The sequence below is a fragment of the Lepidochelys olivacea genome, assembly GCF_965140295.1.
Source record: "Lepidochelys olivacea isolate rLepOli2 genome assembly, chromosome: 2".
In the NCBI taxonomy this organism is placed as follows: domain Eukaryota; kingdom Metazoa; phylum Chordata; order Testudines; family Cheloniidae; genus Lepidochelys; species Lepidochelys olivacea.
Genome location: NC_140412.1, coordinates 47,684,303 through 47,709,332, shown reverse-complemented (window position 1 = coordinate 47,709,332; position 25,030 = coordinate 47,684,303). Strand labels below are relative to the sequence as shown.

The 25,030-nt window shown below is 40.5% G+C and overlaps 1 long non-coding RNA gene across 1 annotated transcript in view; it reads left to right on the top strand.

The window, feature by feature from the left end:
• The window catches only part of LOC311517097, a 117,710-nt gene extending 92,914 nt beyond the window's left edge, over positions 1 to 24,796 (top strand). Inside the window, exon 3 of the long non-coding RNA XR_014710581.1 lies at positions 24,652 to 24,796. This is a non-coding gene — a long non-coding RNA (uncharacterized lncRNA). The remainder of the gene's footprint in view (positions 1 to 24,651) is intronic.
• The last annotated feature ends 234 nt before the right edge of the window (positions 24,797 to 25,030 follow it).

Here is a 25,030-nt window from a genome sequence, read left to right as displayed (position 1 = left end):
TAATCTGTTATGATCCAAGGAGCAAGTGCAGGATACACGCTCAAAACTGGCTTCACCAAATAAGGGCACGCCACCAGAGAAATAGATCACACCATGAAATGGGCCACCCAAACATCCCCATAAGAACCTGCTTCAATACAGAAAGAAAAACTCCTCCCACTGTACACCCCCATTTGTCACCTACTACTTCACACTGGAGACCATATGGGGTACCATTACACAATTACAAGCCATACTCTATGGGGACCACATCCTGAAATAAGTCTTTCCTGAATCCCCACTTCTGGCCTTCACACAACCCTCCAAGCTCATCATCAGATCTGAATTAACATAGTTCAGAAGATGATGGTGTCCAAATAATCTTTTCCAAGCTACCTTTTGTGAGTGTACTTCCTTTTTGATTAAATAGCCTGTCTGACCAGGAAGTGCTGGAGATTCATTAGATCATGCTTAAAAAAAAAAAAGTGGGTACTAACTCAATAGTCCCTGCTTTGTGATGTTCACTTATGGATAGTGCTCTGGAGAAAATTGTGTACAGTGTTGACATTTGTACTAGCCACCCCTGGACATTCAGGCCCAATAGAAATGGACTTGCATTATTCCCATTTTTTCCCTCAGATTTAGTGATATCATATCTTTATATAATACCGCATGATATCTCTGTAGTCCTGTAAGAAGTGCTGGTCCCTTGTTCCTAAAATTTTAGGAAACAGAAACAATATCATATGATTTAGGTGACCAATCGCACGCCACAAACAAAGAAGACATAATAGAAGAAAATAGTTTTACAAACAGCCCACAGACTGGTGAATATTTTTAAGAATAATATTGCGAAGTTACAAATAATGAGAGTAAATGTTAATCAAAATGTTTGCAGAAATTTGAAAAGAGACAAGGTTAAGTTCATTGACTAAAATGATTGTGACAAGTTTGCTAAATTCTGATTATGAGTTAAAGCTTCTTGCCCTGGGAAATACTTTGACACCAATTGTAATAATTCCTGGACTATTCATTGTCACACATTTTAAATAGCTGTTCTTGTCCTTCTTGTATTATATTTACAATAGTGTATTATTTCCTCAGGCAGGCACCTTTCTTCATTACTCACAGCTGTTGTCTTAACACTATAGATATGTCCAAGTCTATTGGGTCTACTTGTGTTTTGAGTACAGTCAGATATGCAGTGATTACAGATTATTCATGGAGCAACCCAGCTCATTATTCCTTAAATTCATTATTATTGCATGGAGAAAAATGACTTTCATATAATAAATCTTTGCACCTTGTCTTTTTTTTTTGGAAATTTAAGAACATATCTTGTAATAGGGCACTTTATGCCTCTAACATTTCAAAAGCATATTTTTACTGCCTGCTCATTCATCAACCAGCATACAACTATCAATGAAATACAATAGACCCTATGCCATATATAAAATCCCTGGAAAAGCTCTTGAATATTTTACATTCCAACACCTTAAGATAGCCATATAAACTGCATCTGTAATAGGGAATGTAAAATTCAAGAGAAAAAGACCTATTGCAAATTATTGGAAATATCCCTTTACTTAGAAAGAACATCACCAGTGAGAACACTTTTAAAACTTTGTAACACTTTAAACACTTTTGCCTTCATCTGGCTACCACTTTAAAACATCTGGAAAGAAAAATTGAGGCTCTTTTAATGAAATCAAGCAACCATATTAGTAGTAAGGAGGGGGGGCGGGTTATTTTAACAGAGACACATATCCCTAGAAGCCTTTTGCTATTCTGTTTTGCAGGCTGATTGGACAGATCTTGAAGTGGAAACTGTTGATGGCCAAAGAGAGAATATCTTTGGTATATCAAAGAAAACAGAAATCTTTCATGTTTCAGAACTAATCAAAGCTTCCAACTTCTTGGAGAAATTGTGTGCATCTATTGACGTGCAAGAGGCAGTTGAAAAGCCTTCAAAATGAGGATAACAGGAAAAGGGAATGCAAGTACAATTTGCTGTAGCTCACGAAAGCTCATGCTCAAATAAATTGGTTAGTCTCTAAGGTGCCACAAGTACTCCTTTTCTTTCTCCTGATTTTATATCCACTAAAATCTATGCTTTAAGTATTTTTAGCAGGTTACACACAATGCGGTAGTCAAAAGGGAATATGCACAGCACATGGCACAGGTAGCCTCAATGAAAATAGCCAGCGTGTCCTTGAGCTTTGTGCCTCTTGTGAGCGGACAGTCTCAAACATCTATTTTGCTGACTGCAGCCACAGCAAAGTCACATGGAGGCACCCTCACCCAGGACACTGGCGTCAGCTTGACCTCATCCTGATCCATCTCAGAAACATTTGTGATGTATTACATGTTCGATCAATGCATAGCACTGATTGAGACACTGATTATGCTCTTGTTGGGGCCAAGCTCCAATTACATCTTTAAAAGATCTGTTATGCGAAGCCAAAAGGTAAACTCACCTCAACTGCACTAACATGAAGAATTCTGATACTTGTGCAAAGTTTCAATGTGCGCTTGAGCTTGTTTTTGAAAATAATCAACCTGATTCCCCTGATTGACACCTTGTGGGAAAATCTTAAGAATATGACACTGGCTGCCTCCAAGGATGTCTTTGGAAGAAAGGTTCACAGCATCTGAACATCTGCTGCTCTCACTTATAGAAAAGAAAAAGCAAGCTTGCCTAAGTCTACTTCAACACCAACCAAGTCCAGAACTCTCAAGTTTAAAGGTTAAGGCTGTGGTTCAGAAAACCACCATAGAATGTGCCCAGAAGTACTGGCAAGACCTGTGGAAAAAGATTCAGATCTGCTTTGAAAAAGGGGACCTCCATGGTCCCTATAATGGAATTAAAGAATCACTTGGTCCACCTTGTGAAAAGACCGGAATCCTGAAGGTGAAAGATGGTACCATATTGACTGACAGGGAAAAACAACTTAACCGATTGACTGAGCATTACAAAGAACTCTATCCAAAGAATGCCATTATCTGTGATACTGCCTCAGCTGCCATTCCCCAGCTTCTAAGGATGCAGGAACTGGACCAAATACCAACTCTTGAAGATGCAGAGAAGGCTATCAAAGAGATTACACCTACGAAAGCCACAGGCAATGGTCAGATTCCTCTGGAGCTCCTACAGGCGGGGGACAAAACTTGCCTGTGACATATATGCACCTCTCTGCACCTGAGGACAAGAAAGCCATATACTCCAGGATCTGAAAGATGCAAAGATAATTACACTTTATAAAAATAAAGGGGACAGAGCAGACTGCAACAACTATTAAGGGATATCTTTTCTCAGCATGGTCGGCAAGATGCTTGCAAGGGTCCTGTTGAAAAAAGACTCCAAGACTTTGCTGAGACAGTCTACCCTGAGAGCCAGTGTGGGCTCACAGCTGAACACTCCGCGACTGAAGGGTGCTTCACATTGTGCTTGTTCATGCCTATTTCTTGCAACCACAGGCACCTCTCTGGGTAGCATTCATTGACCTACAAAAGGCCTTCAACACGGTTAGCAGGAATGGTATCTTGAAAATTGGCTGTCCAAAAAAGGTGCTCTCCCTATTCAAGGAGTGCCATGAGGGAATGGAGGAAACATCCAGTATGAAAATGAAACATCATCTGAGTTTAGTATTGATACTGGCATGAAGCAAGGCTGCATCTTAGTGCCCACTGGCTTTGACATCTTCTTCTCTTTTCTTCTTAATATGACTTTGGAAATGACCAGTCTGGCATACTAATTGAATCGAGGATGGATGGCAACTTGTTTGACATCAAATAATTCAAAGAGCAGAAAACATGTCATCCAGCTTACTATTCGGAATCTGCTTTTCTCAGATGACACTGCAAAAGTCTCTAATTCACCAGATGAACTGCTGGGCATGATGAACAAGTTTTCTGATGCAGGCACCAAGTTTGGCATGTTAATCAGTCTCAAGAAAACCGTTGTCATGTCACAGGTTACCAACATTCCACCTAAAATTTATGTCAATAATGAAGCTCTGGACAACATGGATTACTTCTTCTATCTCTGCTCAATTCTTCCCAGCTCACTTAACCTTGATAGGAAACTTAATGCTAGAATTGGCAAAGCTTCTGTTGCCTTTGGCAAACTTACCTCATGTGTTTAGAATAACAAGCTGCTAACCCTGAACTCAAGGGTGTCTGTTTATCAGGCTTGTGTCCTTAGTATCATCCTTTATGGTTGTGAAAGCTCGGTTATGTACTCCAAGCAGGAACGGAGTTTCCACCTCCGCTGTCTTAGAAAAATCCTCTGAGATACTTGGGACCACCGGATCACCAATAATGAGATCCTTGAGAGAAAGGCCTACAGTCTATGCAGACTATGCTGGACATTTGCAAGGTTCGCTGGCTGGAACACATAGAGCACATGCCTCAAGATGATCTGCCAAAGGCTGTGCTCTCTGGCCATTTTAAGAACTGCCTGTGAAATAAAGAAAGGTCAAAGCTCCAGTACAGCAACAAGGTGAAGCAAGGGCTCAAGAAATTCAGCATCCCCCCTGACAACTGGGAAAATCCTGCCCACAATTGTTCAGTTTGGAGAAGATGGATTAAGACTGTTGCAGTCAGTGCAGAGAGCCATCAGAGAGCCCAGGCTGAGGCTCACTGGTGAGCCACGAAACAGAATATGCTTCAACTTCCAATACCATTGCTAAGCTGACAGATCGAGTTTGTTGCATCTCCTTTCATCTGTCAAGATGTTGGTCAGCCACAACATATGTACGGGGAAGGTACAAAAACAGCTAGACATGAGAAACCTGAAGGTGAAGTTGCAGGTATTTATTGAGAAGGGAATATACATAAAGAGAACTAGCTGTGTGAATTATGATATGAAGCAATAGACTGGCTCATCTGGGATTGAGCTTTGAATGGCCTATGAGTCTGTTGCCACTCTGAAGGAGACATAATGAAACAAAATTCAAAGGAATGTTTTTCCTCCACAGGGAAATTTTGAACTAAAACCAATGTCTGCATAGATTCAAAATTTCCTCAGACAAATTCAACTACAGTAGGCACATTAAAAATGTTAATTCCAGTCTAGAGATCTTACTAGGCCTAGTAGTATTCCCCATTTTCAGTATGGGGAAATATCTCTGAAACATCTAACATTTCTAAAAAAGGAACGAACTTTAAGTGTGACCACCATAGCCAGACCCCATCAGCATTATATAAATATCTCCACATTGATGGATAATTCCAGTAGAAATGTAATTGTGATTAAATAAAAAGGAAGGCCCACATTTTCAAACTAGTCTCAAACCTACCTGTTAACCTGCACACAGCAATTTAGTTAGTCCTTCCTTTTGTGTATGCAAAGCACTGTCATGGGAGGCACTCGCTGCTAGTGGCACCTCCTCCTGGTCGCTCTGGGGATTAGCTCTCCACCTGTCTCTGCAAGTCCACATTCAACTTCTTTGCAACTTGGTCCTCCCCTTATAGAGTATCAAAGCCTTCAAGGCAAAACTGTCTGCTCCCCACTGCCTGCTTTGGGCCACTTTCCAGTGGTTGCTTATTCCTTGCTGCTTTTCCCCTGACCCTTTCTTACCTTTTTGGCTTTCCTCACCACTACGTTTGCCAGCCCAAACTCCCTCCTCCCAGGGAATAACTTCAGGCTACTTGCTGTAGCCCCAAACACCCTCACTTCTCCCAGGCAGGAGCTGCAGGGAAGTGGTCAGCAGTCACTCTTTCTGCTCTGAGCTCTTGGACTTTATGCAGACCCATCCTGTCCAGCAGAGCTTTGTGTCTAATCAGTTCCCTGCTCCCCTTTCAGGTGCACCCTGGGCAATTAATTGGCCAACCAGGCCACCTTAAACCCTTCTAGTCTTGTGTGGAGTAGACACCCTGTCACAGCACATATTTGCTTAGCAGTTATGCAATATGCACCTTGCATCTTCTATCTGAGTGTGCATATACAAAATGTGGAGGTGATGTGCAAATATTTGGCACCAGACGACACTCATAGGTAGTGTTGTCTAGTGGTCAGAGCAGAGGACTGAAATTTTAGATTGCTGGCTCTGCTTTTGAATCATTTTTTGATGAGAGGCAAACGTAACTTCTCCATACCTCAGTTTTCCCATCTGTAAAAATGAAATTAATAATACTTATGATGTCTACCTCATAGGAGTGTTGTGAAGTTTAAAGTTTTCTAATGTATTGTGAGATCTTCTGATGCCAGATGCATGACAAATAAGTGTACAGTATTGTTATCATTGTGTTACCCGCTAACCTGCAGCACTGAGAGGTATTGCTGCTGGAAGAGATGTGTCAGCAGCCTCAAAATAAGTATTTCAGGGACTGAAATGTTTCCAATAGTACAACATCTAAGATTACACTTCTGAAAAGAGTGATGAGTGCAATAAATGTCTGATAGCATTTCCTCAAAAATGAATACTATATTATAGCTAATCGAGTAATCACCCTACCAATGTCATTGGGTTGCTCCAAAATTCAGAAAGCCGTGGACCTTGGTGGGTGTCTGCAGCACAAAATTATCAGTCTTCTCCATCATGTACAAGTTATTGTATAAATCTCTTAATTTAATGAGAACAGTGAAAAACAAAGCTGACCACTCAAAAAATCTTCAGCCTGCCGTAATGCCTTTCTGAAATAACACAGTGTGCAGTCATAGAACATGTCACTGCACTTTCAAGGCAACTTTTCATATCAATATCATTTCATTTTCAAATATTGAGCCAGCATTGTCAACCCTGTCACCAACTATGGATGAAGGAGGAGAAGAAGAAAAAGAAGAAGAAAAAATATTGAAAATGAGAGAAAGCTTTCAGCTTTAGTGACCATGAAAACTATCCATTTGGTTCCATATGGAAAGCTTGTCATATGTATATATGTATATAATTTGTGATGCTATTTCCATGTCATTTCTGCTGACAGCTTAAATAGCCTTGCCCGGAGACCCCCTGAGAAGCACAAATGACAAGTCATTCACCTAGAAGTGAAGGACAAAACTTGATTGATGAATATATATAATTTTATAACAAAATTACATCAGAAACATCACTTCTAAAAAGAAAATCTTCATCCACAAATGTTATATATTTTGCTAGCCAAGGAGAAGGTCACCATTGTACACACAACTTCTTGGTGTGCTCAACTTTACCACTTGGAAGCTTACTTTTCCCCTTTCTACCTAACTATCTAGAAAATTAGAGTAATTTTTCACATTACGTTCATTAGCCATAATTCTCCTAGTTCCTATTCCAGAATGGTGGTCTACTAAGGTCCTTCAATCTCCTGTTTGGGTGCTACAATTAAGGTCACTACTCCTACTAACTATCCTGTAGCAGAATATCTTCTTATGGGATACATAAAGTGATCTAGGGCCATATTTTTAAACACAGCCTCTTTAAGTGCACATGTAAATTTGCCACAGGCAGCCACTTTCTCATTCAAATGTTCACTGCATCACTACAAACCTAACTGTCCATTTTCTCTTCTAAATGTGGCTTAACATGATCTGAGAACACAAAGTAGTTGAGAGGACATTGTGGTTTTAGCTACATATTGAACATATGAGGAAAACAAATTATAAATGGAGCTCCCGTAAGGTATCCATTGCACCTTCTCCTGCACTACTTCTCCATACTTAAAAATAACTTTATAGAAAAAAATCATACATGGTCCTGGCCATTGTTTTATATTGGAGAAGTAACTTCTTCAATAAGAAGATTTACTTAATATTATGGAGGCATAAAAGAAAATATATGTGTTACTTACACAGTGCTTTTGATCCATAGCTCTTAAAGCCCTTTAGGGAGTTTGAGTGTTGTTATTCCCATTTTACAGATGGGAAACCTGAGATAATGAAAGTATAAATGACTTCCTAAGGGAAGATGAGAGCAGAACAGGTAGTGCAGATGAGAACAGAACCTAGATCTCTTAATTTCCAGATTGGCTGACTATATACTGCACCACACTAGCTCCCCCAAAACATATTGCATCTGTCAAGGTTCCTTCCCCACTCTGAACTCTAGGGTACAGATGTGGGGACCTGCATGAAAGATCCCATAAGCTTATTCTTACCAGCTTAGGTTAAAAACTTCCTCAAGATACAAACTTTGCCTTGTCCTTGAACCCTATGCTGCCGCCACCAAGCGTGTTAAACAAAGAACAGGGAAAGAGCCCACTTGGAGACGTCTTTCCCCCAAGTCCTACAACCCCTTTCCTGGAGAAAGCTTGATAAAAATCCTCACCAATTTGCATAGGTGAACACAGACCCAAACCCTTGGATCTTAAGAACAATGAAAAAGCAATCAGGATCTTAAAAGAAGAATTTTAATTAAAGAAAAAGTAAAAGAATCACGTCTGTAAAATCAGCATGGTAAATACCTTACAGGGTAATCAGATTCAAAACATAGAGAATCCCTCTAGGCAAAACCTTAAGTTACAAAAAGACACAAACAGGAATATACATTCCATTCAGCACAACCTATTTTACCAGCCATTTAACAAAAGGAAATCTAACACATTTCTAGCTAGATTACTTACTAACTTAACAGAAGTTCTGAAGAGCATTCCTAATCTGTTCTCGGCAAAAGCATCACACAGACAGACAGACCCTTTGTTCCCCCCGCCCTCCAGCTTTGAAAGTATCTTGTCTCCTCATTGATCATTTTGGTCAGGTGCCAGTGAGGTTCCACTTAACTTCTTAACCCTTTACAGGTGAAAGGGTTTTGCCTCTGGCCAGGAGGGATTTTATAGTTCTGTATACAGAAAGGTGGTTACCCTTCCCTTTATATTTATGACACGCCCCCCCAAATCATAGATAGGGTGAACCACTGGCTGTGATTTCTTCCTGGAGCTCTAGGAGAAAACAGAATTAATAAGACACATGCACCTCTAAATATACTACCAAGTGTATAAAGACTAACACTATTTTCCACATCTCAAGGCTGATTTTAACCAGTTGATTCTGGGAAACTTTCATGGGAGAGTGCATCAACCACTTTGTTAGAAGCTCCTGAGATGTGTTGGATGTCGAAATCAAAATCTTGGAGAGCTAAACTCCACCGAATAAGTTTTTTGTTTTTTCCCGTGGCAGTATGAAGCCACTGTAGCGCAGCATGGTCGGTTTGCAGGTGGAAACACTGTCCCCAAACGTATGGGCGTAGCTTTTCCAGCATGTAGACAATGGTGTATCATTCTTTTTCACTGACTGACCAGTTGCTTTCCCTCTCAGACAGCTTCTTGCTGAGAAACACTACAGGGTGGAATTCTTGATCTGGTCCTTCCTGCATTAAAACTGCTCCCACACCACACTCGGACACATTTGTGGTTACTAGGAACGGTTTGTCAAAGTCTGAGGTCCTTAGTACAGGGTCAGACATGAGTGTTGCTTTAAGCTGGTTAAAAGCCTTCTGACACTCTTCGGTCCACTGAACGGCATTTGGCTGTTTCTTTTTGGTTAGGTCTGTCAGTGGGGTGGCGATTTGGCTGTATTGCGGTACAAATCGCCTGGAATAACCGGCCAAGCCTAAGAAGGATTGAACCTGTTTCTTTGACTTTGGGACAGGCCACTTTTGGATAGCATCCACTTTGGCCTGTATGGGGTTGATAGTTCCTTGATACCCTTCCCTTTATATTTATAACATCTCCTCATTGGTCATTTTGGTCAGGTGCCAGCGAGGTTATCTTAGCTTCTTAACCCTTTACAGGTGAAAGGGTTTTGCCTCTGGCCAGGAAGGATTTTATAGTTCTGTATACAGAAAGGTGGTTACCCTTCCCTTTATATTTATGACAGCATCTCACCACAATTCCCACATATTCTATAGAAATACATTGTTTTAGCATACCTGACTATATCATTTTTACCTAAACGTATAACTCCTATTAGGTTTTAGGAGTTTTTTCAATACAAATTAGAAACAAGAGTTTTCAGCTGATCCCAGGACATGGTAGTACATTGATACTTTAGATCTATGTGTACCTAGTTGGAGCTTTCATGAGTGGATTTACTTATTTTGCAGCCCATAATAGCATGAACTGACCGCAAACATTTATACCTAAAGGTTAACTGTACTTGAAATTAGTTGTCTTATGAAACACAAACTAGAGTGTTCTTTGAATATATTTTTAAAACCTTATTCATGTTAGCTCACAGAATCATAGAAATGTAGGGCTGGAAGTCATCAAGCCCAGTCCCCATGCTGAGGCAGGACCAAGTGAACCTAGACCATCCCTGACAGGTGTCTGTCCAACTTCTTAAAAATCTCCAATGATGGAGATTCCACAACCTCCCTTGGAAGCCTATTCTAGAGGTTAAATACCTTATATTTAGAAAGTTTATCCTAATATCTAACCCAAATTTCCCTTGCTGCAGATTAATCATACCTTCAGTTGACATGGAGAATCTGCATTATTAGTTTTCCACTTAATTGCTTAATTTTTTTTATACTTGGTTAGAAACATCTGATTAAATGCTGCCCACAGTTCCACACTTGTAACCAACACCGAAGTCAATGGGACATCATGAGCATGAGGACAGAATGTAGCCCACACAATTTGACTCCTTCGTCCGTTGTCACTGAGAGTTTTGCCTTAGTAAGGGATGCAGACCTGGGCCAACTCTTTGCCTCTCTGGTTAATTTTAAATGTTCTTGTCTTCTGTAAGTTCCAAAATTGTTTAGACTATAGTACCTGTTATTTAAATGCCAGCTTCTATAGAAACTCCTTCTGACTGGGGAAGGGTGTCAATAGCTAAAGTTAGTTTCAACATTCATTTTCTGCTTTTATATCTTAACAGGACTTTTAATATTTTTTTTCCAAAACTCAACAATGTTCTTCTTAATAGTCCTTAGTGGGGACCATCTCCATCTTGCCTCCTTCTTCAGGGGCCTGACAGCCTGATCAAAAGGGCTTGATGGAACTACCTTCAGAGACCAGCATTGCCACCACTGATCATCCATACATATTCCTATAGAACAATGTAAGGCTCTATCTAGGAACTGAGCTACCTTGCTCATTCTGATGCATTCACTGGGCCATTGAGCTGCTCAGGACTTCATGATAATCTAAACACTGAAAAGTGGTCAAGGAGTAGAGCTGAGTGGGAAATGGTTTCCCTGTCCCGCAAGAATTTTCAAGATCTTTATGTTTTTTTTCCTGTCCCAAACCAGAAGAAAGTTAAAATCTCAAAATATTTGTGAACTGGAAATCCAACAAAATTTTTGAATTGGGTCAATTGAAACATTGTTTGATTTCAATCTTTTAAACGTTGATACTACAAACAAACTTAAATTTCAGAATGAAAAGTCCTTTTCCTAAAAGAAAAACTTTGTTTTAAAACATTGAGACAGGACATTCTGACAACTTTGAAACTTTTTTCAACATTTTTTAAAAATGGGAAATTTATCATAACAGACCCTTTCCCACAAAAAGTTTTGGTTTTGACAAACTAGCTTATTCTGATGGAAAAAAAAAACTTTGTTGAAGAATTCCCAACCAGTTCTATCAGGGAATTGCTTGCTGGTTAAATTGTGACTTGCAAGATGGTTACATGTCTTTTATTATACAAATCCAGTTCACTGCTGAAGTAAAGCATTATCCATTTCCTTTGAGCTTTTTACATCTTTGATGCAATATGCATTTTTGTCAGTTTTAAAACTGGATGATTTCTTCTGAGGTATTTGACAGAGGGCAATGTGCCTGAGACTACAACTAGCTCCAGCGTATGAAAAGTACAAAACTGTTAGTATCTTTCTAGAATAAATGAGTTCTGAACAAAAATATTCAGTTTCTACTGAAGTACATGTTTTCCATTCAAAATCCATGTTTACCAGGCTTTCTGTGATCTTATAAGTCCCTTATACATTTACAGGTATGTAGCAACCATGACACTTGCATGCAGACTTCTGCAATTACTCACCAAAAATAAATGGATAGGGGATGTCATCATTCAGAAGTGAGACTTTTCTTCTGTGCAGAGCACCTAATTCTTCAAGCACCAAGGGGACTATGTAGAATTTGCATTCAGTAAGTGGCAGACTGGTGGTTTTAGCATTTATAATATTCTTGGAGAAGCAGAGAGTTTCAGATTTCAGTGGAAAGCTGTTATTTAACAGTTACACCAAAAACACAATGGATGAAACTATATTCAGTCCCTTACTTGGAGATTCTCTAAACACTTCAAGTGTTCATGTCTCCCTCTAATTTGTATCCTCTTTTCTTCTCTTTTTATTAGGTACTTGTTGTCTCCATAAAATGGGATTATATCATATCATTGCTGGATTCTTTGGGTGGTCTCAATCCCACTCCTAATTTACGTCAAAGACCAAGCTCCCATTGACTTCAGCTGGACTAGGATTTGGTTCGGTGCTTCCTAATTGCGTATGCTGTGTTTTCAATATATTTGTGTTTCTTTTAAACAGATCAGAATGTTTTTGAAGGATAGTAGACACTCATTCCCAAAAGAAGTTAACTGCAATATGTCCAACTGAGTCAAGTGGAAATGGTAGTCCTTTATATATTCTTCAGGGGCCTGACCCAGTGTACTGTAAAATCAGTGGAAAGATTCCTATTGACTTGAAAGGGCATTCAGTCAGGCCTTAGGAGCATATTTAAACACAGGTGTTATAGACTACATTCAAGCATAAATTGTATATTTTAAAAAAAGTTTTTTGATTTAATAGCTATAGAAAACTATACATAATAACTTGAAATATGAACATGCTCCAGAGACAGGCAAACACTCTACAGTCTTGGACTGCTACTTTCTAGCACCTCACCCCCATAACACCTCTTTAGAGATCTCATGTACTTCTCACTTGTACATCTGTGCTTTCTCTGAGATAAGAGATGAAAAATATGTTTTAAAAGGGTATGTTAAATCTAAGCAGAAAAAACATTCTTGTCTCCACTTTGGAAACTGCCGAGTGTCAGGATCCTTGTGGCTTTAATTTAGGCCCCCTACTTTATTTAATTTATTTATTTTAAACTATTTATGTATGTAGGAAGTATTAACAGATTTACAAATCCTTGCCATGTAAATATCAGAAACAAAGCAATCATTACAACACAAATGTTTAAAGAGAAACTATGCAGAAATATGGTCATCAGATCTCTCTAACAGGGTGTTACCATATTACAGAGTAAGGATCATATGACATGTCATTTGTAGTGGTTTTCTTAAATAGAGTCTAATCTCTGATTACACATATTTAACAGACAGTACTTTGTCTGAATATCTACTTAAAAATTGTTACGACTTGGTGAAGCATTTCTCCTGGATTCTCTCATTTCAAAGCAGAGTAGATCAAGGAGCACTAGGAAACTTTTAATACAGGACAGTTAGTGTGCAGCAGGCTAGTGTACTGTAGATTTACATCACGGCTAGCCCCACACTGTTTGTCTAGACAAACACTCTGTATGAATCCTGAGGAAGCTTTAATAATTCAGGTTTTGTGTTAGTCTGTATCAGCAGAAAGAACGAGGAGTACTTTGGAACCTTAGAGACTAACAAATTTATTTGAGCATAGGCTTTTGTGGGCTAAAGCCCACTTCATCCGATGCATGTAGTGGAAAATACAGTAGGAAGATATATATCTATATATCTTATATCTATATCTATATAGATATAAGATATATACACACACACGCACACACAGAGAACATGAAAAAAATGGGGGTTGCCATACCAACTCTAACGAAACCAGTTGATTATGGTGAGCTATTGTCAGCAGGAGAAAAAAACTTTTATAGTGATAATCAGGATGGCCCATTTCAAACAGTTGACAAGAAGGTGTGAGTAACGGTAGGGGGGAAATTAGCATGGGGAAACAGATTTTAGTTAGTGTAATGACTCATCCACTCCTAGTCTTTATTCAAGCCTAAATTAATAGTGTCCAGTTTGCAGATTAATTCCAGTTCTGCTGTTTCTCGTTGGAGTCTGTTTTTGAAGCTTTTTGTTGAAGAATTTTGCCACTTTTAGGTCTGTAGTGTCCAGGGAGGTTGAAGTGCTCTCCAACTGGTTTTTGAATGTTATAATTCTTGACATCTGATTTGTGTCCATTTATTCTTTTACGTAGAGACTATCCAGTTTGGCCAATGTACATGGCAGAGGGGCATTGCTGCCACATGATGGCATATATCACATTGGTAGATGTGCAGGTGAATGAGCCTCTGATAGTGTGGCTGATGTGATTAGGTCCTATGATGGTGTCCCTTGAATAGATATGTGGACAGAGTTGGCAACGGGCCTTGTTGCAAGGATAGGTTCCTGGGTTAGTGTTTTTGTTGTGTGGTGTGTGGTTGCTGGTGAGTATTTGCTTCAGATTGGGGGGCTGTCTGTAAGCGAGGATTGGCCTGTCTCCCAAGATCTGTGAGAGTGAGGGATCATCCTTCAGGATAGGTTGTAGATCCTTGATGATGTGCTCGAGAGGTTTTAGTTGGGGGCTGAAGGTGACGGCTTGTGGCATTCTGTTACTTTCTTTGTTGGGCCTGCTCTCGTCCCGTAACGCCCCTACTCTACTTGCACTACATTGATGACATCTTCATCATCTGGACCCATGGAAAAGAAGCCCTTGAGGAATTCCACCATGATTTCAACAATTTCCATCCCACCATCAATCTCAGCCTGGATCAGTCCACACAAGAGATCCACTTCCTGGACACTACAGTGCTAATAAGTGATGGTCACATAAACACCACCCTATACCAGAAACTTACTGACCGCTATACTTACCTACATGCCTCCAGCTTTCATCCAGACCACACCACACGATCCATTGTCTACAGCCAAGCTCTAAGATACAACCACATTTGCTCCAACCACTCAAACAGAGACAAACACCTACAAGATCTCTATCAAGCGTTCTTACAACTACAATACTCACCTGCTGAAGTGAAGAAACAAATTGACAGAGCCAGAAGAGTACCCAGAAGTCACCTACTACAGGACAGGCCCAACAAAGAAAGTAACAGATGAAGTGAAGTGGGCTTTAGCCCACGAAAACTTATGCTCAAATAAATTTGTTAGTCTCTAAGGTGCCACAAGTACTCCTCATTTTAATAATTCAGTGGTTTGGTTTGAAACTTGTCCAGTCCCTTTTAATAGCTAAACTGGGCTAGAAAAAAAATCATTTAACATCACTTTGGGAAGTACAGAGGCTGCTGAAAATAAAAAATTATATTACCCAATGTGCTGGGGTGTCCACCCCACACAGGACTGACAGGTAGGTCAATTAACTCCACAGGCTGCACCTGGAGGAGGAGCCAGGGAGCTAATTAAAGTTGAGCAGGAATAGATGGGTCCTATAAAGCCAGGTAGCTGGCAACACAATGGGACTGCTGCTGGGAAAGGGCAGTCACTCTCTGGGAAGAAGAAGTGTTTGGAGTCTGCAAAGTCGTGTAAGCTGTAATGACTCCCGCATAGAGAGGAGGGGTGGAAGCTGTCAAAGGAAGGAGCAGTGAGAGCAGAGAGAGGAAAGTTCAGAATTGCTGCATTGAGGTTCCCTGGAACCTGGAGTAGTGGGTGGGCCTGGGTCCCTTACTAGCCACCAAGGGCGTGGCATAGACCGGAGGCAGTGAATGGGACAACTGTGTAGGACTCCTGAAGGAAAGACTTTGATATACCCTGGAAGTGGGAAATGCTGAGTAACCTAGCCAGAGGACTAAGTCATGAAGAAGACGCTGTGGTTCCTGGAGTGAGAAAGGGACTGCAGACCAGAGAGTCAGAGTGACAGCATGCAAACCGTAGAAGGGGCATTGGACTCGAGAGCTAATCCCTGGAGTAATGAGGAGGAGGCGTCAGACCAGTGGTGAGTGGAGCACCCTCTGACACCAACCATTATGGAATCTCAGAAAAAGTTAGGTCTCAGAGATCAGAGAGCTACTAAATATTTTTTTCTTTTAATTCAACATGATCAAATAAAAACAAACAAAGGCAGATAATTATTAATAACTAACAAACAGAATATTGTGCTTTTGTGTTCCCTCTGCTGGTTTTCAGCATTGTCATCACCAAGTTTCAGTACTCATGAATCAGGTCACAAAAATCACGAGCTATTAAATATTTTGGATTCTTTTTATTTGCATCCTGTTTTGTTAGTGATTAGAAGCACTTGTTTCATGTTTTCAGGTTTTTCTCTGCAATCATGAGGGCTAGAAATGAAAGCTGAGACTTTTCTATAATCACATGCTTCCAGGACCAGGGGCTTTAAGCTGACGCCTCCTCCTGATTACTCCAGGGATTAGCTCTCGAGTCCAATGCCCCTTCTGCGGTTTGCATGCTGTCTGGGAATAGTTCCAGAATCTGCCCTCAGTTCCTCTTAGCTCTGAGCATTAAATTCAACCCTTTACACATTCTCAAATCATTTGCCCCAAGATAAACCACAAAATCATATCTGGTGCCAGAAGAGGTGTCAGCTGGTCCCATAACATGCCCTCCCCACATTCCAGCTCAGGACTGTTTCACCACAGAGGCCCAGCTGAGAACCTCCAGACAACCTGGAAGGCTGCCTATGTGCCAAGTAAATGATACTGTGTCTGTAGATCCACGCCTGCCTGGCATCTGGAATGCAAACACAAAGGAAAATTAACACTGATTTCCCACCTGGGGTCTTGTGTGTTCTGTATGCTCCAGAATACCAATGCTCAATGGCTTGAACTGCGCTAGCCCCCAGGTCCAGCTGGGCTGCTGCTGTTGCCGCCCCTGTCCTGAATGAATGGGAACCAAATTCATATGCTGAAGCCCCAAACTTGTCAGTCCACATCTTAAAACTGCAACAAATTGGTGTTCTGTAAGGAGATTCACGTCACGGTGAATCAAGAGAAGCCCACCCCTCCCAACCATGGATATACTCTGCTTAGCTTTAATGGAATGTGGCAGGAGCAGACTCTCCATTACCTTAAGCGTGTACTATGTAGCAATGTGCCTAGGAAGGGTCCGATCCTGTTTAGCACCTTTCAGGATTTGATTGTATTTTCCCATGTATTCCAATCGAATGCTGGAAACCGTTGGCACACCTGCTAGGGAGAACGTTTTTCAAAGCATTACATGGGGCTTTAGACATGTGGCTCCCCTTAATATTATGTGGTGAAATCCCAATGCAGTATTTTGAGAATGTACTTCCTCAGTGACTGCCGCTATATTTCACATAAATTTGCCCTCAGTGTCTCAAGGCAAGTCTATCATTGTTTTATACTTTTCAGATTGTTTCAATCAAACTTATGCAAAGATTTTTTTTAAAAAAAAAGAAGCAGTAATGATGCATTTGTCACTATATGGGGAATGTCTTACATTCAGGGATCCTAAAATGATTTTAAATTGTAGCACTGTTTTATTGTGTTGGAATTAAAATGTGAAATTATTAATATGACAAAAAATCAAACACCAATTTAACCATAAATTCTTTTATTAAATCCAAAGGCCAAATGGTACTGTTATAGAATTGCTCTAAACATGCCTAAAAAGGCTAAATAATAAGCAATTTACTACATCCAAACAGTAATAAAATATTTATAAACATTTGAGCAAGATACTCACAAATGGGCTAAACCCAGGGGTGCTTAGACCCATATTGGTTGACTCCAGAATGGTCAGGCAGTTTTAGCAATGAACCCTTTAATAGTTGACCTTTTATACCGTTTAACAAACAAGTGCTGCCATTGCCAATTACCAAATTCATCTAAAAACCAACTTGAGACAGTTTACTCTTATTTCCAGTCTTAATCCAGATGAGATTTACAATCTCCTTTCTCCCCAATGCCTTTCCTCCTCTCCTCCTTGCTGTCCAACAGTTGTTTTGTTTCGTTGCACCTGAGTTCACACAGGAGATAACACTGGGATGGGGAAAGGCCAGGTTGGTTCATTTTAAGATTCTCTGATTCAAAACCATCTGCAATCACCCCTATGGGCCAGAGGCCTTCTTTTTAGAACCTTTCCCTTGTCTCATTACTTATTCGTTGAACCAGTCATCCTCCCTACTTCATTACTTTTGTCCTTATAAGTCATTATTTTCAAGGCTTTACTTCTACTTGCTAGTCAGGGCCCTTCTTTACAACACATATACATTTCCTTAACCAATAAGCTAACTTTCATTCTTTAATTTTATACTTATCCTGCATTGTGTACAAAGTTCTTGTGGATTCAAGCGGTCAAAACAAGACAGGGTGAAGGTGGGTCCATTCCCCCTTCATGCCAATCAGAAGAGCTTCTACATATGGAAAAGGCTTAACACCTCTCAAAATGCCACTACTTCACCATGTGATTCACAGGAGCTCACTCCCACAAAGAAGATTTTGGAGTGAGCCAGGGTTCCTCACTGCAATGGCTGCTGAAGTGCATCTCTCTGTAAAAGACAGACTCTAGCTCTGTCCTACAATGACACATTTTGAGTTAGTTTTGTAACATTTATTTCTTAATACAGTTGTATATTTGTTTAAATGGACTGGAAGATGAAAATAGACTTTGTGGCTGAAGTCCTGTCTTTAATGAAGTCAATGTGAGTTTTGTCATTGACTTCAATGGAGCTACGTTTTCACCCCAACATTTATTTTTAACCAAAAAAAAAAAAAAAAGAATTATGCCACAAAATTTTAGCGTTTGAGCTGGAATTAATTACTTCAATGCCCAATTACCTTACACTTATTAATTTCCTGTAGTAGGAAATTGAAAATGTTACAAATGTAATTATAAGATGTAGATTTTAAACCCTCTCTCTTTTGCATTAGTTCTGTATGAGTTACACATCATTATTCAGGCACTTTAGTCACTGTTACTATGTGTTCCTCTTACAGTCATCTTCTGTGGCAATGAAAACTTTCTGCTTTGAATGTTTTTCTTAATATTGGCTTAGACACAGTATTACAGCAGGACTGAAGAGAATCCTGTTCTCATTTGTATTTCAGAACAACAATGATATTTAGAGATATATTATGTGTCTTGGAAAAAGAAAAGGAGTATTTGTGGCACCTTAGAGACTAACCAATTTATTTGAGCATAAGCTTTTGTGAACTACAGCTCACTTCATCGGATGCATGGAGGCACTGGAGAAATCTGCATTGGTTTTATACCAAGACTATTGCAGTTGAAGTATATGCACAAGGGGAGATGCAAATAATTAAATTCAAGTTGTGATTCATTTACATTGTCTGTTACTGTGGCTTCTACATGGTAGAATGCAGCTTAGCTTGAAGCAGCTGCACAATTCAAAGGTAAAGAGTAGCACCATCATGGAAATGTAATGCTGACAGAGCAGAATTCATCTGGCTATATACATAGTAACTGTGAACAAAGTTTATTTTAAGTGGTTTATCACAGAAGCAACAAGAAAAACTTGATTCCGCTCCCATTGAAGTCAATTGGAGGTTTGCCATTAGCTTCAATAGGAGTCGGAGTGGGCCCAAAATCTTTTGAAAGCGGTATCTAATGATAATAATTAATAATACTTTGGAGTTCTATATTGTGGCTAGGGTACTAGACTGGGTTTTAGAAGACTGGGATCCAATTCTTGATTCTACCACTGGTTTGCTCAGTAACTTGGGCAAGTCACTTCCCTTCTCTGTGGTTCAGTTTCTCGAACTGTAAAATGGAGATAATGATATTGACCTTCTTTGTAAAGTCCTTAGAGATGGACAGATGAAGAGCATTATATAGGTGCCAGGTTTTATTATTTATTATTATGCATTTAATTCTCCCAACTATTCTGCAAGGTATTATTTTATTGCACTGATTTCACAAACAGATTAACTCTTAGGGTATGTCTACACTGCAATTAAAAACTTGTGGCTGGCCCATGCCAGGTGACTCGGGCTTGGGCTAAGGGGCTATTTAACTGAGGTGCAGACATTCAGGCTTGGGCTGGAGCCTGGGATCTGAGCCCTATACCAGTCAGCTCTGTGTTCTTGGGGAACCAGGGTGCAGTATCCAGCCTGTCTAACTCATGAAGGACACCGCTAGTCCCCCGCCCCTGCCTCTGCTTGAACCAAAACTGATCAGAAGAAGGACTTACAGAAAGCAATGAAAAGGTGGGGAGAGACACACCTAAACCCCTCTTAACAGTGGTGACAGGATTAAGGCAACTCCCCTAGCCTCACCTGCATCAGAGATGGGACAGGGGGGCATCTCCATTAGTATACAGAATGGAGAACAGAGATTCCAAGGCAAGCACCGAACTCTGGGACCAGAAAAGCCGGGAAGCACTGCATCATGGGGGATCTCTGCTTCAGATGTTAATGAACCTATGCCTGCACACACCCAGATCAGCAGTTATCAGACCAATTCCAGTAATGAATCCTTGATTGATATCCAAAATACTGAAGCTACCTAACTGCATTGAGAGCTCCCTTGAAGGAACACCACCCATAGCCAGGAATGAGCCTATTGTCTAGCCTAAAGAAAACCCTTGAGTCATCAGTTTACCCATAAACAAATCTAGCGTTCTCCCTTGAACCATTGCTGTTTCCCTACAAAAACACCTACCCACGTTCAGGTAAGTGTTCTGATGCCTGGATCCAAACTCTGTATCAGTTCCACTGAGACTTCATTTCTCCTGACTGATCATGTTGGGGGCTCTTCCTGTCTCCAGCACTCAGGACCCGCAGCTACCACCACCACCTGGGAACCCTGACCAGTTCAAGCTTCATGGAGTGGTGAGACCCCCAGCGCTCTCGCTCTCTGTTTTTTCTTTTTTACCTCTGGTATAACTTTTTAACCCTGACTTGTTTGATCGGGTATAGTTTTCTATATCAGACTTTTGTCATCTTTAATAATGTAACTGTTATGTTTGTTATAGGCTCCTCTTGTGTGGTTATCCCTATTATTCAATAAATAACTGTTATAGTTAAGTTGGTTGCTTCCCTCCCTCCCTCTCCTTCTCTCTGAACTTGACTCTTTTGTGCTTTAGGCGTCCCCATTTACTCTGCAGCAACACTTCTCTTACCTAAGTTGAAGACTCCTATAGTGTCCAAAAATACTGTGGGGTTTGCTCATCCAGTGGGTTACTCCCAGAACAATTGTAACATGAAAGTGGGGGTAGGGACATGCTAAACCTATGACATACGAGGGTGGCATTTGAAAGTGCTGCTTGATCCAGTCCACTGAGTCCAGGGGCACATAAGGGTGGCAGCCTGGAAGTGCTGTTCAACCCAGCCTGCTCAGGCGTACTCTGTTCTGGTGCGGTACCTGTGGCATAGAAGGGTGGCCGCTTGGAAATCCTGCTTGACCCAGCCCACTGAGTACAGGGACATATAAAGGGTCAGCTTAAGAGTGCTGATTGAGCCGGTCCATTCAGACTTGCTCTATTAGTGTATGCGTGTGTGTGTGCACACACGCGTCTGATTCTGGGGCTGGAGGAACCTGGGCCCTGCAGGACAGCTCCATTGGGAGGGGCCTTGCAGAAGGGAGAAGTAGAGCGCCGTATGAGAACACAAGTGACACAAGCCGCACATTGATAGAATTACAGAACCCCTCCCCCCCAGAAGAGTGGCCCTAATAAATGAGTGTACCCCAAAGTAACAGGCAAATCTGGTAACAGCCCCTGCAAGGGGGAATGTATCTTTAAATTTGCAAATGTGTATCTAAATTCAAAATGGATGAATCTGAATTTGCTATTGGTAATTCAGCTCAGCGTCACTCAGTATTATCAAAAAGATCCAGTCAAGACTTCATTCTGAAAGAAACAAGGATCTTAGTAAACACACTGTATGTTCAGCATGAACAAAAATGGCTGTATTAACAGCCATTTGTTGCTGGGAGAGAAGGGAACAAGATTTTTTGAATAGATTATTTTGCTTCTAAACAGTGGAATCCCTTCCGGTGGTAAATGTAGACAGAAGAGTATTTAGGCCCAGATTCATGCACCTAAGTTTCAGTTTTAGGCTCCATTGCCATCCACAAAATTTCCGCTCAGCTGCCACCTAACTCTGTAGGTGGCTAAACTCATTCAACACCTAAGTATTTGCTGTAAAAGTTCCCTAGCTGCCTCTGTTTCTGCCTCTGGGCGTGAGCACTGCTGTAGCACTGTAGACATGCAGGTGCCTATCTCCCATCAAGCTCTTCAGCAACCCATGAACTGGAGGAAGATAGGCGTTCTAACTCACATGCAGGGCCCAATCTGATGGGCAGTCTCTGAGCACACCTCGCTCCACACAAAGTAGCCTAGGAGGGAGGAGGGGAGAATATGGAAGTGATGATGACAACAGCCACTTTATAATTTAATACCAGAGCTTAGGGCACTTACCTGGGTTGTGGGAAACCTGCTTTCAATTCCCCTCCCTGCTGGAGGAGAAAAGATTTGAACCAGGGTCTCCCACACTACTTGGGAAAGTGCTCTGAGCAATAAGTTATGGGATAGTCTGATGGAGGGCTCCCTGAGCCTCTCCTGCTGAAGTTGTGGTGCTGTGGAAAAATGTTTAGACAGTTGCTGGGCCAGTGAACAAGCATGTTCTATTCTATAGTCTGGTGGTTTGGGCACCCACCTGGGAGGTGGAAGACCCAGAGTCCAGTCTTCCTGCTTTGATTGTTATTCTTCTGTTCCAGTATTTGTACCTACAAAGTAGATACCGGAGTGTGATGGAACTTGGGGAGTTAAGATCCTTTTTCACACCTTCAACTTTACTTCCCCATTGATTTTGATCGGCTTTCATTTCTGTCAACTAGTTCTGGTTCTCTTCATTTTACTTGGCAAATATTAACAGCAATGCTAACACAAGTTATGTTAGAGGTTGTTTTTTAAAAATGCATCTGCTGGTACTTAGTGTTTGAAATATCATTAACACTTTAGATTATGAGCTCAGCCTATTGATTTCTTCTCCGAAGGTCTCTTACTAACCCAAAATGAGTCATCTTCTCACACAGTGGGGTTGTTTTTCATATTTAAAAGATGTGTTGCTAGAAAGCAGTGGGGGAAAAAAATCAATGGACCTTCTTCTCGTTGGAAATGCTGTCGAGATCAAAGTACAGATGAGTAAAAACGTTACTATATGGATGGTAGAAATGCATTGCAGTTCAGATCTGCTTGAACATCAAGGGGTTGGCATTTCCTCACACCTTTTTATGTTCTGGCCTCTTTCTGTTGGGGGAGTGGATAGAGATTTGAGTAATAATTCTCACTCTATAGCCATCTAACCATATTATAATAGGTGGGCTGAGCAGCTGTGCATTAAGTGGGGGGGATGCTAATGAGTTTGGTAAAGGAATTGATACAATCAGGCCTCATACAGTACTTCTGAGCAGTAGTAGAACCTATTATTTTGTGAAGTTGCAAGACTGAGCCCCCTCCAATGCTTTCAGAAATTAGGGGAGATTATAATGAGCTGCTTCGAGGAATGTTGGAAAGTGAGAGTCAAAAGGGAGACTGTCTGATGGATCGGAGCTGCAGTGGAGTTAGAGGTTGCTCAGCACCTTTCAGAATCAGGTCCAAAGAGGAATCAAAAGAGAGGAAACCAGATCATATCAAAGTTCTTCCTGGAAAAAGGAACTGGGAAGCATCACATATGATGGGTGCTAATTATGTTGCATGATGCAGTGGTTCTCAACCTTTCCAGACTACTGTATCCCTTTCAGGAGTCTGATTTGTCTTGCATACCCCAAGTTTCACCTCACTTAAAAACTACTTGCTTCCAAAATCAGACATAAAAAGGCAAAAGTGTCACTGCACACTATTACTGAAAAATTGCTTACTTTCTCATTTTTACCATATAATTATAAAAATAAATTGACTGGAATATAAATGTTGTACTTACATTTCTGTGTATAGACCAGTATAAACAAGTCATTGTCTATATGAAATTTTAGTTTGTACTGACTTCACTAATGCTTTTTACGTAGCCTGTTGTAAAATTAGGTAAATATCTAGATGAGTTGATGTACCTCCTGTGAGACCTCTGTGTACTCCCAGGGATGTGACTACCCCTGTTTGAGAACAACTGGCCAAATGTATCAGTTGAAAGCAGTCAGATACCATATTCATGGAAGCAGTCTAAGAACCTAAATAGAATTTATTGTTTTTATTTACTTGTATTGAGGTAACATCTAGAGATCTTGACCAAGACAGGGTCCCAGTGCGATAGGCACTGAACAAATATATAATAAATACAGTCCCTGCTCAAAAAAAAAAAAAAAAAGATATTTCAGTACTTACTAGCTTTGTAAAGAACACAGAGCTATACATGTCAAAGTAAGGGAACCAAGAACAGAATGTTCTGAATGGGTGCCTATGGTTGCTTAAACTTTTGAAATTCTGAAAGTGGAAATTGTATTCAAAATATTTGCACCTGGGGATATATAGGTTTGGGGAACAAACCCCACAGTAATGAGATTCATTTACAAATACAAAGTGAGCCAAGTGGCACCTTATTTTCTCATTGGACTATGGAATGGAGATGAAGTACAACCTGAACTATGACTGAAAATGCTTTTAAATTTTCTGAATTTTCATTGGCTGTTTCTCCCCATTATTCGGACAGCCCTACTCATAGCTGAAATCTAACTCCAGTGGGAGTCATGCCCTGTGGCCACTCCAAGACAGCGGTAAAGTCATGATGACTAGTAACTCCAGTTTCAACATCCACCTTCAGAAATGAAAATGAAATAGTCTCCCTAGGTCTTGGATATTCTTAGCCTTGACTAATGATAACGGTGACTGCCTTTCTAACCTCTGGATTCTGTTTCTTTCTGGACAGTGTTTTATGGCAGAGCTGAATTGCTGAAATGACACAGTATGAAGATCAACCTACTGAGAATACAAAGAGGTGCATAAAGTAATACACTAGTAGTGATATCTTCGCTGCGAAAATGTGAATTTTCCTAGGTTTACGGCAGTATTTAACTTTATCTGTTTGAGCTTGTGTGGTATTCCTCAACTCAGAGCAGTGCAACCTTCTTTACTGTGTTCCTTCTTTGCAAAGTCTAAGTTGAAATTGGCTCTTTACTTAACATCTGTTCACATTCTCTGATATTTTTACAAACCTATTCAGTTAATCGTACAGTGGATAATTTGTTCTTCAACACTCAACAACATTTGGATGAAAGAGCTGTATAAATCTTTAATTTCTGTACCAA